Below are 14,048 nucleotides of genomic sequence, written 5' to 3'. Positions count from 1 at the left end.
CATCCGGAGCCATTTTCAGGCTGCCCCCACCCACCACGGAACCCGACTCCTGGGGGAGAGCAAAATCCAGCCCAACACCTCAGGGCTAACTCCTATCACTATTTATGATGTCATTTGATTGCAATACTGTTACAATTTTGCAGTGTCCTTCAAACCAGCTATTTTTTTTTTTTAACATTTTACCAGAGGAAATAAACAAAAATTGGTGACAGAGAAATCCCACTTGGAATGAAGATTTTTTAAATGTACCAGATGCAACAGAAAGTGCTTTTCATTAAACTTTCCTCTAGGTGGCAATAGATACTAGTGAATGACATTAGCTGTGTAAAAATCAATAAATAGAAAACAAAATTGAGATCAACCTCTGTAAATCTCACTTCATTTCTGTTTCCTATTTCAGTACATTCATTATCAGATATTGGAATGAGGATGCAAATAGGACTTTTAATCTTCATGCTTTCTATTTCATGTATTGCAAAGTAAGCCCTCAGAGACAAAGCATATTTAGCAAGCAGAATGTATGTGTTTAACTGTATAATGTTTGGCGAGTCGAACAAAGGTGCTAAGAATGTACAATTTATATCAGAGCAGAATTTTAAGCGGCACCAGGGGATGGGAATGGAGGCGGGGTGGGATGGGGAGGGACATAAAATCGGGATGGGACACTTCGGACAGGAGATCCGATGTCGTGATGCCCCATCCGGATTTTACCGATGGCGGCAAACATGGAGGGCGGGGTTCTGATGGCGATATGGCAGGCAGGTAATTAAAACAGTTAAGAGACCAATTGAAAGTGATTTTATGATCGCGTTTGCATTTTATGAATGGCAAATAGATTCCATGGGGCTTCAGAGGCTTGCCTCCTTCAAGGAGGCAACATAGAGGTGAATGACCATGGCTGGCTGCAAGGGAAGCCATCGGGAGGGTAACCGTCAATGGCCAGGCAGGGTGACAAAGGGAAGGCAGCGCACATTGTGTGAGGAGTGAGGGCAAAACCTATGAGCCCTCAGGAGGGTCAACAGTGTCCTCCAGATGGTGGGGAAGGGTGCAGAGGAGAAAGAGAAGCAGTTCCTGCAAGCTGAAGGAGGTACTGTCCACAGAGGGTCTACAGGTCAAGTCTCAACTACCTACAGATGTCAAAGAGGCAATGCCAATGAAGACTCCACCTCTCCAGGGAAGCTGTCACTGACCTTTGTGCTATGATGCAGGATGGTCTGTGCCCCTGGGCACTTGGTGGGAATCCAATGCCAGTGGTGCTGAAGGTCACAGTAGCATTGAACTTCTATGCTTTTGGATCATTCCAGGGATCCACTGGGGAAATGTGTGGGATATGGTATCTTAAGGTCAGTGGCCCATCAATGCATCAAGGAGGTCACCACTGCTCCTTTCAGAAGGGCCGGCTGTCTATATTGAAAATGCTGGTCCCTTAATGAAACAGGACTTAATTCAGTGTTAATAGAGAGCAGATGATGCTCATTGCAGTTTGCATTTAAGGGCTGGGTTTTTTCCCAGTCAGGAAATTACCTCTGGACAGAGAGTTAGTCCAGAAGGGAAGAGTGGGAACTGATATTTGGACTGAACTGTTAATTGACAATAAAACAGTTGTGGATCAGAGAATGTCATAGGCTTCCTCATTTTGGTGAATGGCTATCTGCCTGTTTAACATGGTAGCAGAGGATTAACTTCGATCACTTCAGGTGGGAAGATAAAGAAAATACATAATTTCTTTCTCTGACAAAAGCAAGGCTCCTGGTGGCTTTCTGGGTGAAATGTCTGAGTCACGCTGCAGACTCTCAAACTATGATTACCCACTGGTCTTTTTGGAATTGGAACCATATGAACAATGGAAGAATAAAGTGGAAATGTGGACAACATTGCCCGTTGCCCGTCTTGAAATGGCCAACCCCCACATGTCTGACACCCTAGCCCTGACTCCTCACACAATGTGGGCTGCCTTCCCTTTGCCACCTTGCCTGGCCATCAATGGTTGCCCTCCCGATGGCCTCCCCTTGCAGCCAGCCATGGTCATTCGCCTCTATGTTGCCTCCTTGAAGGAGGCAAGCCTCTGATTTACAAAAAAGTTGATTTGTTGGAAGCATGGTCGTCTTTTGATAAATTTGAGAAGACGGACAATCAATCCATGGAAGAATATGTAATGGAATTTTATAGGTTATGGAGCAGACTAAAAAATTCAATCTAGAAATTCCTAAGTCTGTGCTTGTGTTCAAATTGTTAGATTGTGCACAAAAATCTCATATGGATAGACTTTTGGTTTTGACAGGGTTTTCATGGTAAAGGTTCTCTTTTTGAGCAAATGACTGCTGCCCTCAAGAAATTTTTAGGAAAACAAATGTTTCCAGTTACCTTCATGTCACAAATTTGAAATTCTGCAGTGATATAGAGAATGGAGGACTCCGTGATTACTGCCACTCAAAATTGAGGGAGGCCTAGACGCAGGCACTTGTACTGAGAGAGAGTTGCTGAAAGATGTTCTGAGGTGGGTCACACTTTTGATAGATTTATAGATCAAAACAGAAGGCAAGATTGGGATGATAGCTGAAGGTGAATGAATCCTAGAGATGCGTAGGGAGTGGTTAATAGGTATTTTTGGTGTGAGTCTAAGTATCACTATGCAAGGAATTGTCCTAGAGTCCGGAATCGAGTATTTGAAGTAGGTCACAAAACGGACGGTTCTGATGATGAATATGGAAATGATGAATGGCATGACAATATCACATTGGTGACCGAAAACTTGAGTCGAGCCTTGAGCATTTTGGATGCCGATTCATTCAATTGCGCGATATTAGATCGTGGCTGTACCGCATCAGTGTGTGGAGTCGATTGGCTAAACTGTTACTTTGAATCCCTTGACAAGGCAGATAGAAGTAAAGTTAGAGAATATGAAAGCACTACTTGCTTTAGGTTTGGAGACGATAATATGTTAATACCTTTAAAGAGAGTGGTCCTCCCGTGTGAAATAGCAGGGATGTGTCATTTCATCAGCACTGATGTGGTTCAGAGTGACATACAGCTGTTGCTGAGTAAATCTTAGATGAAAAAAGCAAAGATGAGACTGGACATGGAGAATGACAAAGCATTTGTCTTCGGTAAAGCGGTAAATTTACAGTTCACTGGATCAGGACATTATTGTATTCCGTTGAGGAAACCGAGTGTTTCTTCACAAGAAGTTCAAGAAGTTTTACTGACGTCTGGAGTCTGGCTAACAAGAGGAGAATTATCTAGAAGTTGCACAGACAATTTGCCCATCCTTCATTGCAAAAGTTAAAGCTACTGCTAAAGAATGCTGGAGCTGTGGATAAAGAATATGACTCCCTTGTTGAACAAATCACATCTCAATGTGACATAAGCATTAAGTATTGGAAAACACCATTGCGCCCAATTGTGAGTGTCCCATTAGCTCGGGAATTTAATGAAGTCATGGCTATGGACCTGAATGTGTGGGACAGAGATCAAGGTATTTATCTGTTGCATTTTGTAGATATGGCAACTAGGTTCAGCCTATCTACGGTAATAAACAATAAGGACAAACAGACAATAGTGGATAAAGTTATGGAAAAGTGGGTTGGTACAGGTCTTGGAATGCCAGCAAAATTTCTGACAGATAACGGAGGGGAATTCACAAATGACGAGTTTAGGGTCATGTGTGAGAACTTAAATATTGTAGTTATGAACACAGCTGCAGAAAGTTCATTCAGCAATGGCTTGTGTGAAAGAAATCATGCGATAGTTGATGAAATGTTACACAAGATACTGGCGAATCAACCGAACTGCAAGCTACAAACGGCTCTGGCATGGGCAGTACATGCAAAAAGTTCTTTAAAAATGGTGCAGGGGTATAACCCATACCAATTGATATACAGCTGTAATCCAAAATTGCCTTCCATACTTTGTGACGATCCTTTGTGGCCCTGGTGGGAACAACTATTAGCTCTACTTTCTCTGCTCACCTAAATGTGCTACATGCCAGCAAGAAAGCATTTATCCAAGCTGAAGCAGCAGAAAAAATTCAGAGAGCATTAAGACATTGTATAAGACAGTCTGGGGAAGACTTTAGTTCTGGCGACCTTGTTTATTATAAGAGAGAAGTGCATAGGGAATGGAAAAGTCCGGGAAACGTTATAGGATGTGACGAGAAAATTCTAATAATACAACATGGGAATCAAACTGTAAAAGCACATTGTTCACAGTTAATAGGGATGCATTATGAATTTTCAAACACTGAGAACATGGGAGAAGGTGATGATTATGAGGCACCATGTACATCGCATACCCATGCATTTTGCGATTTTTGAGCCAGGGCGGCAGGATCTGAGAGCTCAAGATATAGATACTGATACACATATTGATCGTGAAGAACAAAAAGCAATCTCATCCAGGGATCATTTGCCTAAAGTAAGTTCCCAGGTGGTGTACCAGCCAGAAGGGTCAGATAACTGGAGGGAGGCTACGATAGTTGGACGAGCAGGGAAGTCTACAGGCAAGTACAAAAATTGGTTTAATGTCCAAGAAGATGGACAAGAAGTGAAAGCCATAGATTGTGCAAAAAGGAGTTCAAGAATAGAGAACAAGAAAATGTACCTCGAGTTCGGGTAATGATTCAGGAGATACGTCTGGGAGGAGGAAAAGATCACGTACAGTGGAAAGGACCTCCAATAGACATCTTTACAGGAGTAGTCCAGACAGAACTCAACATGAGAGAAGAGGTCGCAGCCTGACGAGGTGACGGTGCAGCCTGGATAGTGCAGAGCCTTTTTGGGATAAGGATAGAAGCAGAAGTCCCCGTGATCGGGAAGTGTTTATAGCCACTAATAGATTAGAAGATCGGGCGATAAGAGGCTAAACTAAGAGTTAGAGAGTTGAAAAGAATTTGGGGTATATTCAGAGGTTGTGGATAGAAGCCAACCTGCTCTATCACACAAATGGATCTGCACAGAAAAAAGCCCTACCAGATGGAACCTATAAGACCAAGGCTCAGTTGGTGGCCAGAGGTTTTCAGGAGTGCTTGATGGATAAAGATATCAGGGTAGACTTTCCCACAGCAGGAAAAGTGATTTTGATAGTGTTTTTGGCCATTTTAGTAACCTGTACTTGGAGGTGCAAGTCCATAGATATCAAAACGGCTTTCCTTCAGGGTGACCTGCTTCAGAGGGAAGTGTTTCTCCAGTCTCCGAAGGACGTAGAAGGGAAGCTCTGGAAATTGAATAAATGTCTTTATGGGTTGAATGACGCTTCCTGGGTGTGGTATTTTTCAGTGAGGGCAGTTCTGTTACAGTTAGGGTGTTCACAACTGAAGGCGGACCCTGCAATGTTTTATTGGCACTATAATGGAAAACTTTCAGACATCTTTATGATGCATGTGGATGATTTTTTTGGGTCTAATTTGTCACTAATGAGTTTGAAAGAATGATAGTCTTGAATTAGGGAAGAATTTAAAATTGACAGTCAAGCTTCTGGGGCATTTAAATATGTGGGTTTGGAGATAAAACAGGGCGAATCGATGTAGTTTTACATCAACATTCTTACTTGGAAAATGTCACTCCCAACACAATTGGTCACACCAGATTCGGACAGAAAGACGCAGCTGCTTCCAAGGATGAAATGGAACAGCTGAGTCTTGTCAGACAGCTCAATTGGTTAGCCACATAGACAAGAGCAGATGTAAGTTTTGATGTGCTAGAACTTAGTCTTGTGATGAAACATCCAAAGATTGAGGTCCTCTTGATGGCGAACAAAACTTTAAAAAAATTAAAAATAGAGCAGTGTATGCTGAAGTTCCCAGCTTTGGGTGATCCCAAAAGTATGAAATTAATCATTTTTAGTGATGCCTTGCATGCAAACCTTGGTGATGGATTTTCCAGTGCAGGAGGGTTCGTGATATTCCTTGTGGGAGAAAATGGGAAAAGTTGCCCATTGGCATGGGAAGCCAAGAAGATAAGAATAGTGAAGAGCACACTCGCTGCTGAAACTCTTGCACTCATGGATGCTGTTGATATGACATTATATTTGTCCAAGATCTTGGAAGAAATGTTATATAAAACAGAGACTGAAAGGACAATACCAATTGAATGTTACATAGATAATTGATCCCTGTGGGATAATATACATTAGACAAAAAACATAAATGAAAAAAGGCAGAGGATAGACATAGCTAGTTTAAAGCAAATGTTGGAAAGGAAAGAAATCTCTAAGCTAAGATGGGTAAATACTAGTCATCAATTATCAGACTGCTTCACTAAGAGAAATGCCTCTACTGAAAAGTTGTTGGTTGTTCTAGAAGGAGGATATCTTGTTATGTAACGTTTGGGAATCTGAATTTTTTATATACCTCTTGTCAGCAAAAATGGATATTTTTTTTTCTTAAAAGAAAGGGAATCTGTCTATATTGAAAATGCTGGTCCATTTATTAGTGTTAATAGAGAGCAGGTGATGCTCATTGCAGTTTATATTTAAGGGCTGGGTTTTTCCCCAGTCAGGGAGTTACCTCTGGACAGCAAGTTAGTCCAGAAGGGAAGAGTGGGAACTGATATTTGGACTGAACTGTTAATTGACAATAAAACAGTTGTGGATCAGAGAATGTCATCGGCTTCCTCATTTTGGTGAATGGATATCTGCCTGTTTAACACCGATGACTATGTGTGCTTCTGCAGAGATCCCAAGTCTCAGGCTGAGAGGGCCATTGGGTTCGGGGCCATCGCTGGATTCCCCCAGGTCCAGGGTGTCATGGACTGCACAAATGTGGCCATCAAGGTTCCTGAACACTATCAGGTGGCCTTCATCAACAGGAAGGACTTCCACTCCCTCAATGTACAACTGGTCTGTGACCACCAGAAATGGATCCTGCAGGTCTGTACACAATTCCACATTGCCTACATTTTGAGGCAGTCCCAGGTGCCAGAACTTTTCCAGCCTCCTTCCTGCCTTCATGGGTGGATTCTTGGAGACAAGAGCTATCTACGGAGGATATGGCTCCCCTACACCTGTGAGGAACCCATGCACAGATGCAGAGGAGAGGTACAATGCCTGCCATGGGACATCATAAGTGACCATATTTGAGGCCATTGGCCTACTGCAGATGAGATTCAGATGCCTAGATTGGTCTGGTGGAGCCCTTCAGTATGATCCAGCAAGGGTCTCACCTATTGTGATGGTCTGCTTTGCGCTGCACAACCTGGTGCTATAAAGGAAGGAGGTGCTGAACAATGACGAAAGTGAGGAGTGGATTTCCTCCACGGATGATGAGGATGTGGAGGGGGAAATGGGCAAGCCATACCAGATGAAGGACCCCAGGAACAGCAGGAGAGTGGCCTAGAGATACGTGATTGGAAGACTTGCGGTGCGCTTTTACATTCATGTTTCCTTTGATCATTATTGCCAGTTGTACCTTGACCAATTAGAAACTTGCCTTTATGCAGTCCTGGTGTCCCCTTCCTTGCTTCCTTCGGGAGGCACTCACTCATTGAACATTCAAGCAGCGTTAAGCTGGCCAGGGTCCAGAGTTGACCCCTCGCAGTATATGATGTTTCACCTTCAGCCTGCTCAGAGGCTGGGTTGCAGAGAAGGACAAAAGGCCTGGTAGAAGAGGAGTGAGGTCATCTATGCTTTTAAGAAATGATTTATTCACACTTGCAACAGACCCTACACTATGCATTTAAAGGACAAAGTCACTGTGATAACCCCGTGATTCTTTATTCTCTTGTGTGCATGCCTGCCAGGTGTTCCCACTGCACTGTCAGCTGAACTGGAGGCAGGCTGCTGACCTTGCTGCCCCTTGGTTAGGGATGACCTTGGCGGTCCTCCTCTGGATGCCTTAGGCCTGGAGGGTCCCGATATGCTGAGGGCCTGCCTCCTCCACTGAAGCAATACCACCCTCTGTCGACAGGGATGAAGGAGGATCTGGTGATGCTGGCAGAGGAGCAGCTGCCTGCACTAGGAGTAACCTGAGAGGAGTCCCCAGCTGCAGGAAGCTGCTGTTCCTCCTCCCTAGTGTTATGACCTCAGTGAGACCATTAACATGAAAATACAAGAAATGAATCCCAGACCAATTTAAAGAATTACACCAGATTTCACATTTTAAGAATAACAATTTTTAGTATAACAATCAAAGTAAAAGAAATCCTCATTAATGAAATCATACTTTAAGTAGCTGAAAGCCCAAATTACAAAGGAAGGTATTTTCTTTACTTATTAAAACACTTGAAATCCTCATAACATGCTTGTACGTTACACAGTCCTCCTTGATGGTGAAATCGATGGAGTTAAAAATCCCGAACTCCTCTCCGCTGCAAAGGGTGGAACCTCTTAGACCTTTCTCAAAGTCAATATCCACTTCACTTACTTCTCTGAGCACTTTCGACCTGGATGTCCATAAACCACGGGACTCTTGGTGATCCTGTTTGGTTTATTACTGTTCCGCAAACCTCAACTTTCAAAACAGGTTCAAGTTTTCGCCGTCTTTTTCTTCAGAGAGCAGGTTTTTTTTTTTTATTTCCAAAATATACTTTATTCATTAAAATCTGTAAAAAATACATTACCAAACAGTTTCAAACAGCACCAAGTCAAAAAAATACAAACAGTGCAACGGTGATCAGTTTCCTTCAATACAATCATGAGTTGCCTCACAACCCTTCCATTTCATTTGTCATGCCATATACATTTTTACATTTTACAGCACACAAAATTTTCCCGATACAGTTCGAGGGGTTTCCCATGGATCCAGCCCCTCAGTTCAGCTTGGTGGGAGGGACCTTACACAGTGGTCTTTCCCCACTGAGCCTTTGCTGCGGCTGCCCCAAGCTTTAGTGCGTCCCTCAGCATGTAGTCCTGGACCTTGGAATGTGCCAGTCTACAACATTCAGTCGTGGACAACTCTTTGCGCTGGAAGACCAGCAAGTTTCGGGCAGACCAAAGGGCGTCTTTTACCGAATTGATAGTCCTCCAGCAGCAGTTGATGTTTATCTCGGTGTGCGTCCCTGGGAACAGCCCGTAGAGCACAGACTCCTGTGTTACAAAGCTGCTTGGGATGAACCTCAACAAAAACCACTGCATCTCTTTCCACACCTGTTTTGCAAAGACACATTCCAGAAGGATGTGGGCAACCGTCTCTTCCCCACCACAGCCATCGCGGGGGCATTGTGCAGAGGGGGCGAGACTTCGGGCATGCAGGAAGGATCTGACGGGGAGGGCTCTTCTCACCACCAGCCAAGCTACATCTTGGTGCTTGTTTGAAAGTTCTGGTGATGAGGCATTCCGCCAAATGACTTTGGTGGTCTGCTCGGGGAACCATCCGACAGGATCCACCGTCTCCTTTTCCCGTCGGGCCTTGAGGACATTCCGTGCAGACCACTGCCTGATGGATCGGTGGTCAAAGGTGTTTTTCCGCAGAAACTGCTCCACGAAGGATAGGTGGTACGGCATGGTCCAACTGGATGGAGCGTTCCACGGCAATGTGACCAGGCCCATCCTTCGCAACACCGGGGACAGATAGAACCTCAGCACGTAGTGACACTTGGAGTTTGCGTACTGGGGGGGCTACACACAGCTTGATGTAGCCGCACACGAAGGTAGTCATCAGGATGAGGACGACGTTGGGTACATTTTTCCAGCCCTTATCCAGAGGTTTGTCCCTCCGGACCCAGTCCATTTTGGATCCCCAGATGAAGCATAAAATGGCTCGGGTGACCGCCACAGCGCAGGAGTGGGGTAGGGGCCAGACCTGCGCCACGCACAGCAACAACGTGAGCGCCTCACACCTGATAACCAGGTTCTTACCCACAATGGAGAGAGATCGCTGCCCCCACATGCTCAGCTTGTGTTGTACCTTGGCTACTCGCTCCTCCCAGGTTTTGGTGCATGCCCCGGCCCTTCCGAACCATATCCCCAGCACCTTCAGGTAATCTGACCTGACGGTGAAGGGGACAAAAGATCGGTCAGCCCAGTTCCCAAAGAACATGGCCTCGCTCTTGCCGTGGTTGACTTTGGCTCCCGAGGCCAGTTCGAACTGGTCGCAGATGCTCATCAGTCTGCGCACGGACAACGGATCCGAGCAGAAGACATCGACGTCATCCATGTACAGGGAGGTTTTAACCTGAGTGCCTCCACTGCCTAGGATTGTCACCCCTCCTATGCTTGGTCCTTCCTAATAGACTCAGCAAAGGGTTCAATACAGCAAACAAACAAGACCGGGGAGAGAGGACAGCCCTGTCTGACTCCAGATTGGATCGGGAAACTTTCCGATTCCCACCCATTGATTGAGACTGCGCTACTGATGTTTGCGTAGAGCAGTTTGATCCAATTGCAGATTCCATCCCCAAACCCCATTTTGGAAAGTACGTCCATCATGTAGGTGTGTGATATCTTGTCAAACGCCTTCTCCTGGTCCAGGCTGATGAGGCAGGTGTCCACCCTCCTGTCCTGTACATAGGCGATCGTATCCCTGAGTAGTGCGAGACTATCAGAGATCTTCCTGCCGGGTACAGTACTGGTCTGATCAGGGTGAATCACCAACTCCAGAGCAGACTTGACTCAACTGGCTGTGACTTTGGACAGAACCTTGTAGTCAACATTAAGCAGTGAGATGGGCCGCCAATTTCTGATTTCTGCCCTCTCCCCCTTCCGCTTGTAGATGAGGGTGATGATGCCTTTCCTCATGGATTCTGACATGCTGCCGGCCAGGAGCATACTCTTGTATACTTCCAGCAGGTCCGGGCCGACCCAGTCCCACAGGGCCGAGTTCAACTCGACCGGTAAACCGTCGCTTCCGGGAGTTTTGCTCGTCTCGAAGGACTTGACGGCCTTTGTCAGCTCGTCCAGAGTTAGCGGCTTGTCCAGTGTCCCCCTCGTGCTGTCATCTAAGACCTCTGTGATAGATGACAGGAAGGACTGGGAGGCTCTGCTGTCTGTGGGCTTCGCGTCATGCAGCCCAGCATAAAGGATTTGCTGATCCTTAGTATGTCGGACTGCGAAGACGTCACTGAGCCATCCTCTTCCTTCAGGCTGCTGATAACAGAGCTCTCTCTGTGTACCTTTTGGAAGAAGTAACGCGAGCAAGTCTCATCCTGCTCGATGGAGCAGACTCTGGACCGGAAGATGATCTTGGAGGCCTCCGTGGCAAAGAGCGAGGCCCGCTGGCTCGTCACCTCTTGGAGGTCCTCCTTGACCTCGACCCCCATCGACTGCAGCCGGAGCAGATTTTGCATACTTTTCTGGAGTCGGGACATTTCCCTCTGTCTCTCTCTTGCCCTCTGAACACCTTTGTGGATGAAGAACCTCTTGATGTTCTCCTTGATCGCTTCCCACCAGTGAACTGGAGACTCAAAGAGGGGTTTCACGGTCCTCCAACCTTTGTAATCCCTTTTGAGTTCCTCAACGTTCTCTGGGGTCAGCAGCGTAGCATTGAGCTTCCACGTCCCTCTGCCAACCCGCTGGTCATCCTGTAAGGGACAGTCGGCCAGTAAGAGGCAGTGGTTGGAGAAGAACACCGGCTTGACGTCGGTGGATCCGACCGTGACAGCACGGGACACAAACAGGAAGTCAATCCTGGAACGGGCAGACCCATCCGATCTTGACCATGTGTATCTGCGCTGCGCTCCTTCTGCAGGTTTGCTGAAGACCTCAATAAGTTTGGGATCTTTAACTGTTTCTATTAGTAATCTGGATGTGGCGTCCAGTTTGCTGTCGTCTCTGCCAGATCGTCCAGCCGCATCGATGATGCAGTTGAAGTCACCACCTAGGATGACCGGCCTGGACGTCGTCAGCAGCAGTGGGAGCTGCTGGAAGACGGTCAGCCGCTTGCTGCGTTGTTCCAGGGCGTACACGTTGATCAATCGGAGCAGAGCGTTGTTGTACATTACGTCTGCTACGAGGAGGCGACCGCCCACCACCTCCTTAACTTCGGAGATGGTGAAGTTACCTCCCCGCAGCAGAATACCCAGGCCCGAGGAACGGCAATCATTACCCCCCAACCAGATCGATGGCCCGTGGGACCACCATCGCGACCACTGCCTGTAGGTGCTGAGGTGTGGTATTCCACACTCCTGCAGAAACAGTAGGTTGGCTTTGACCTTGGCGAGGTAATCCAAGGTTGAAACACATCGCGTAGTAGATTTAATGCTACGCACATTAATGGAAGCAATCCTTACACCCATTTTTAAAAAGTTAGTTGTTGCTTCCCATACCATTTGTCCTTGCTAGTCCCAGTCCTTCGGGATGTTCCTGCATACCCATAATGTGCGCAAGCTGTTTCACATTAGTTGGGCTCAGAAACCCCTCCTGGTTTTTCATGCAGGGTTTGTTTTGCTGGGGTGACATTGGGGGGGTCTTGTAGGCAGCAAGGTTTGGGTTGTCCTCTGCTGCTTCCCTCTGTTCCTATCGAAAACATCACTGCTCCCGGCTTCCCGGAGCTGAGGTGCGCCAAACGTGTCTTTGCTCTTGGTGTCCCGGAGCTGGGATGCGTTGGCCACGTCGTTATGTGTGGTGCTTTGGGGTTGGGACACGCCGGGCCCATCACAGCTTCCCATGCCCGGGGGTTGGGGGGCTTTATCTTCCATCTCCTTGGACTTCTGCCGCCTCTTTTGAAGGGGCTGTCGTTCCAGCATTTCCCCGTCCAGTGAAGAGGAGCTGTTGTAGTCTGTCTCAGAAGGTAGCCTCCTCTTGCCACTGGTTTGGGTGGTGGCCTGTCCCGCTTTTGGAGGTTTTTTCTTTGTGGTTTTCCTTTGTATCACTTGCCACTGACCTGTTTGTCCATCTGCTGCCTCCTCCTCCATTGATTCTGTCTGTGGAGGAGGGGTTTCCGGGTGCAGGGTAGGTGCTGGGTCGCTGGTTTCAGCTGCCTCCCCTTTCTTCTCCTTCTCAGGTTGAAGTTCCTCACTGCGGAGAAGGTTGCTTGTCTCCTTTCAAACACCGGACGCCTTCGTCGAACCTTCTCCCGGCCTTTCTTTGGACCTTGCCGCCTGAGCAAAACTGAGGCAGTGTTTGGGGCAGGTTTTGTAGAGATGGCCTGCCGCACCGCACAAGTTGCAACACTTAGTCTGCTTACAGTCCTTGGTCTGATGGCCTTCCTCCTTGCAGTTCTTGCAAACAATCGTGCTGCAGTTGGCTGCCACGTGACCAGATTTGCCACAGGTGCGGCACACTCTGGGCTGCCCAGCGTCGACCAAGAAGCCTCGACTTCCCCCGATAGTGAAGCTGGAGGGAGGGTGGATGATGGCTCCACTGGGATCGACCTTCAAGGTCACCTTGACCTGCCGCTTGCTGGTCCAAATCCCAAAGGGGTCCTTGACATCAGTGCTGCTGCCGGCCACCTCAACGTACCTGGCGAGAAATGTGAGTACATCCACCACTGGAACATGGGGGTTGTAGAGGTGAATCGTCACCACCCGGTCCTGTTGTGACGGAAGCGTGAAGAGCGGCTCCGCTGTGAGGATCGACAGTGGCGCCCGGTCCCCTTTCTCCTTGAACGCCTTCAGGAACTTGATGCATCCCGCCACGTTCCAGAACGTCACGTCGAAGTATCCACTGCTGGTGAAATCCTGCAGGCAGAAGACGTCCGTAGCTTGAAATCCACAGCAAGCGAAGAGGATTTTCTTGATGAAGAAGGTGCGATCGACCGGTGCATCTCCTTCCTTGTCCTTCACGACCATCCAAACGGTGTTGTGCACTCCCTGGCCTGAAGCTCGAAGATTGGTTATAGCCATTTTACTCAAAGCCTACCCAGGATCAAAAGGCAATGATCATGGTCTCTTCTCAACCAAGTAAGCCCTGATAAGAACAGATACTACACTTGATCTTAGCCAAAAGGCCAAGAGCAGGTGTTCCCTCTCTCTCTCCCTTGAGGCAACCACCACTGATGGTCTTCCTTTCAGGCTGCTTTGAGGCTACAACCACTGGTCTCCTTTCTTCATGTGTCTGCCTTCAGAAAGTCTCTTAAATTTATCTAGAATTAAAAGTCAATAGCCCATTATCCTTTTCTAATATGCAAAGTCCACAAATCTGGCTTCCACAGAGTCACCTGGGCTTTTCATTGTTTCTCG

The 14,048-nt window shown here is 47.0% G+C and overlaps 1 pseudogene; it reads right to left on the bottom strand.

Annotated features, from left to right (window-relative positions):
* Positions 1–13,697: 13,697 nt before the first annotated feature.
* On the bottom strand, positions 13,698–13,830 carry LOC137371620 (U2 spliceosomal RNA; annotated as a pseudogene).
* Between the last annotated feature and the right edge of the window lie 218 nt (positions 13,831–14,048).

The sequence above is a fragment of the Heterodontus francisci genome, chromosome 6, assembly GCF_036365525.1.
Source record: "Heterodontus francisci isolate sHetFra1 chromosome 6, sHetFra1.hap1, whole genome shotgun sequence".
In the NCBI taxonomy this organism is placed as follows: Eukaryota; Metazoa; Chordata; class Chondrichthyes; order Heterodontiformes; family Heterodontidae; genus Heterodontus; species Heterodontus francisci.
The sequence above is the reverse complement of the archived record's forward strand: the minus strand, read 5'-3'. Positions and strand labels throughout refer to the sequence as shown.